At 53.8% G+C, this 5,000-nt stretch overlaps 1 pseudogene; it reads left to right on the top strand.

Moving 5' to 3' along the window:
• The window catches only part of LOC143350883 (large subunit ribosomal RNA), a 12,108-nt pseudogene that overhangs the window by 3,287 nt on the left and 3,821 nt on the right, over positions 1-5,000 (top strand).

Here is a 5,000-nt window from a genome sequence, read left to right as displayed (position 1 = left end):
TGATCCGTCATTCGTACTGTGCAAACACAGAGATGTCAGAAAAGAGTGGTGTCAGGAAAGCAAAGAGAGATGGGGAAGCATTATGATTAGCGTATACTTAACACCTGGGGGCTTCGGCCCCCATTTCACGTTAAGGCTTATTGGAGAAGGTATATTATACAAAAAGGGGCTATATGCCCCTTTTTCACTTTAAGGAACTTTTCAAAAGTTCCTACTCGAACATCTGGGACTTCTCCAAGAAAGACCTAACTCATACCAGGGGGCTTTAAGCCCCCTTTTTGCTTTAATGCTTTTCCGAGGAGGCGATCCTGACACCAGAAATCAAAAAGGGGGCTACATGCCCCCTTTTCACGTTGAGCAAAAATCCAAGATCAGAAAGAGACACGAAACGACGTCTGTATGCGTCCCCAAAAGCAATACGCCGCTGGGAAAAGCAATACGCCGCTGGGCTTGGCAGAACCCAGCACACCAAAACATCTGGTGGCAGACGTCGTAATGCCAGACGAATGACGGAAGGAGGCCACCGTAGAAGTAGCTGAGCTGCTCCCTACTGCCTGAAGGTGTCGGCTGGGAAACCACGCTAGTATCCTAGGTAGGGAGACGGGCCTCGAAACGTGGATCGCTCCCCTGGCCATTAGAAGACTCCGCCTAGACCAGCTCAACTCCGAGCTGTAAACCGGTGGTGTACGGCTCTGTCAGACTCGGAGTCCTTGCCATACGGACGCTGCATATAGGAAGGATATGCAGCGTATGACGAAAACACTGAAAGGTACGCCAACGACGAAAGACAACATGTATTTATACATGTAAGACCGTCGTCGCGCTGCTGACAGCAGCTCCCGTCGTTGGCGATGGCAAAAGGACGCTGAAGCGTCAAGAGCATAGTTGATGATGGCAAAGTGAGTTCTACTAGTCGTGCTAAGGACGAGTCCCACGTTTTGGAGCTAATGCTACAGGGACATGATGCCCGAGGTCATGTCCTAGTTACGCAGCGGGTTCCCTGCAAAAACAGGGAGCAGAAACCGGGCGTAGCGAAGCAGAGGGAACATCTGCTTGAGGTTTGTTCCCCACGTGTTTGCCGTGCGTGGCGACCTGTGTCGGCGGAAAGGAGGATCCTGGGATCTGAGGGCCCTCTCTCCTGCGGGAGTGTAGCTGCCCAACACGTACCTTTGGCCTCTGCTTCGTCTAGACAGGCGGCTAGGCGAGAAAAGCAGCCCTGTGCCTAGTCAATCGGCTCGGAACACCATTCGTGGGTTCTATTGGGCGAGGAAGTGAACCTAGGAGTCCGGGGAAAGCCCGGTCGGCCTTTGTTCGCGGACTATATCCCGGGTGCAAGTCCTAACCCAGGCGGAGCCGGGTTCCAATTGAGGGTCCATGGAGGCCGGGACACACGCCGGGACGAAACAGTTTCCAAGTAAGCATGGATCCTAAAATTAAACTAACCCCCATAGATGCCTCGGTACCCCGCAAGGGGGAAAAGGGAGTCAAGGAGGCCGCTGTCGCTGCTCCCGGCAGAACGACGGCGGTGAGTAAGAGAGCTGGGGTGGTTTCACCACCTCAGAAAAAGGCGAAGGCGGTTGAAGCGGGTAAGGGCGCTAAAACGCCCCCCGGTACCAGACCCCCAACGCGAAAGACGGCTACACCACCAAAGCCGGCAGGTGAGACATCCCCTGTAATTAAAAAGGATGTCAAGAAGGACGGATCGGGGACACCACCCCGTACAACTCCACCACCGAAGAAGCCGGAGGCCAAAAAGCCGAAGGCAACTTCTGAAGGCAACGCCACGTCCTCGGACGGAGGAAAGGGCCATGGAGTCGACGACGACGGTTGGATAACCGTCGTCAAGAAGGAGCAGCCGCAGAGGGCAGAGAAAGCCCGGAAAAGCGGCGAGAATATGCCAGGAAAGGTGTCGGCGGAGGCGGCACCTGGTCCTTCGAACAGGCCTCTCGACAAAATTAGTGGAGAGGCCTCGAAACTGTTCAAGGGTATCCGGACCAGCTGTCTTGGAAAAGAATCCAGGCTCAGCAAGGAGACCGGAGCCTTGATCGTTGGCAACGCGGCAGCTCTCTACGAGCTAGTCCAGGAGGTTCTTATTCAGAACTCTTTCCTAAAAGGACAGCTCGCGGCGATCCGGCAAGAGGTGAGAGCCTCCCAGAGGATCGCGGAGAGGGTTGCCCCGACGGTTTCACAGACGACGGGTTCCCGTCCGACTGCGAAACCCGCACCAGTTCGTGCGGCGACGACCTACGCGCAAGCGGTAAAGGTCGACGCCAATCGAGTTTCCCCGGAAGCGGTTAAACCACCACGACATGTGGTGCGTATTTTCCCGCAGAAAGGGAAAGGACAGAACAGCGACGTGACCAAACAAACTGTTCTGTCACTGGTCAAGCCGGCGAAAGCCAAGATCCGCGTGAGGTCCGTCCGACGCATCCACTCCGGTGGCATAGCCGTCGAGACTGAACGCAAGGAGGATCTAAAGGCCTTCGTCAACTGCGCGAAGCTGAAAGAGGTAGGACTTTCAGCTACTCTACCGACCTTGAGGAACCCTACACTTATAGTGTATGACGTTCCCAAGTCGATGAGGAAAGAGGAGGTTTCTTCCAGTATCTGGAAGCAAAACCTCAGCGATATGACCCAGGGGGATGTGTCGTCCAATCTGAAGGTCCGGTTTGCAACCGGCCCGAAGGAAAAGGACACTGCCAACTGGGTCATGGAAGTCAGTCCGCTGGTTCGCCAGCGGCTGAAGAGCATGGGCAGAGTGTACCTGGGCTGGTCCGCATGCAGAGTGCAGGACTATGTCTCTGTTACACGATGCTTCAAGTGTCAGATGTTTGGCCACATGGCCAAACATTGTAAAGCGCAGAACGAGGTTTGCGGTCACTGCTCCGAAGAAGGGCATACCATTGCCTCTTGTACAGCGAAGAGTAAGTCCCCGACTTGCTCGAACTGTAAAGCAAGAGGCAAGAAGCACGACCATAAGTCACGAGACAAGAACTGCCCTGCCTATCAGGCAGCACTCGATCTTGCAGTATCTCGGACCAATTATGGATAGACACGACCCGGAGAATCCTCTAAGGCAATTGCGCATCGCGCAGCATAATATGCGGCGTGCGCTAATTGTTCATGGTGAGGTGAGCGAGCTAATGCACGCAAAGGAGATCGACGTGTTGCTCATGCAGGAACCTTACCAATTTCAGGGACAGATTCCAGGCTTTGGGCTCACGGCGAAGGTGATTGCCGAGAATGAACGGGCTATGGCCGCAATAGTGGTCAGAAACCCGGACATCTCGGTGGTAAAAATCACACAGCTGTGTGATACTCACACCTCCTGCGTTTGCATTAGCGGACCCTTCGGTAGTTTCTACCTCGTTAGCCAGTACTTTCAATGCTCGGAAGACATTGAACCAAGTCTGGCACGCTTGGAGAGGACACTTGATGCTCTCCAACACCGTCGAGTCGTGATAGCCGCGGACGTCAATGCCAAATCCCACCTTTGGGGGGGAGAAAGCGTTCGACCGGACACGCGAGGCGAGAAACTCGAAGAGTTTATCGCATTACACGACTTGACGATTTTGAACGAGGCTGGGAGTATTCCTACATACTCCAGCCCTGCCGGTGAGTCATGGATCGATGTCACATTATCGACTCCAGACATGGCGACAATTGTGCGAAACTGGACGGTTCACGAGGATTGGACCTCCAGTGACCACCGACTCATTGATTTTGTCTTACAGTTCACGGACGTGAATGAGAATCGAAGCCCACAGCCTCGATTCCGCACGTTGCATGCGAACTGGGAGCGATTTGATCAAGTTCTTCTTGAAGGCGCGAGGCAATTACCCCTCGGCACTGGTTGCCGCAGGGAAGTCGAACACCTAGCACAAGAGGTCGAGAAATCGATCATCGATGCGTGCAATGCCTCAATGCGCCCCAAGAAGTGGCATTCGAAGTCCGTCCCATGGTGGACGGAAAATTTGACGAGAATGAAAGCGCGAGTCTATCGACTTAGACGAGCCTTTCAGCGCGAGAGGAACTCGGAGGAGAGAGCGGCAAAGCAGGCTGAGTATCGAACATCTAGACTCGCCTACACAGCCGCAGTGCGCGCTGCGAAAGCACAAAGCTGGCAGAACTTTGTGACGGAGCAGGGGAATAAAGAGCCATGGGGACTTGTCTACAAGATCGCCCAAAAGAAACTCTGCGTTGAGACTGCGGTCTCTAACATTCGAACGCCGGAAGGATATACGACTGACTGGGAATCGACTGCCTCGCAGCTCCTACAGGCGCTAATCCCGGACGACTCGTCCACGGATGAAACGCCGGAGCAAGCAAACACCAGAGCTGATGCTGCAACCGATCCGCCGACTGAAGACTGTCCAGTCTTCACGAGGAATGAGCTCGGAGCTGCAGTATCGCGCTTAAAGCGAGGCAAATGCCCTGGGCTGGACCGTATAGAGGCCGAGGTAGTTAAATGTGCTTATGGATCCATCCATAGTGCTCTACTTCGACTCTACAACGGGTGCCTAGCGCACGGGGTCTTCCCCGTTAGGTGGAAAATCGGCTCGATCAGAGCAATCTTGAAAGGGCCCGATAAACCACCAACGGATGTCAAGTCGTATAGACCGATATGCCTACTTTCCATCTTAGGCAAAGTATTAGAGAGACTAATGCTTAACCGAATGAGTAACATATTCCTAAACCCAGAACATAGTTCCGATCGGCAATATGGATTCAGGCCTGGACGATCCACGGAAGACGCCGTGGTGAAGCTCAGGGAATTGATATCCCAGCGAGAGGAACGATATGTGATGGGTCTCTCCTTCGACATCGCCGGAGCTTTTGATAATGTTTGGTGGCCAAGCATACTTCAGAAGCTGAAACGCCGGGGATGTCCCCGAAATCTTTATCGACTCATGGTCGACTACTTCGCTGACCGTATGGTTACAATAGTTTCCAAACACGGTAATGTGCGTAAGCAAGTCACCAAGGGCTGCCCACAGGGG

This window comes from Colletes latitarsis, unplaced genomic scaffold, assembly GCF_051014445.1.
Source record: "Colletes latitarsis isolate SP2378_abdomen unplaced genomic scaffold, iyColLati1 scaffold0042, whole genome shotgun sequence".
NCBI classification, from domain to species: Eukaryota; Metazoa; Arthropoda; class Insecta; order Hymenoptera; family Colletidae; genus Colletes; species Colletes latitarsis.
Note: the sequence above shows the minus strand (reverse complement) of the source record. Positions and strands in the feature narration are given on the sequence as shown.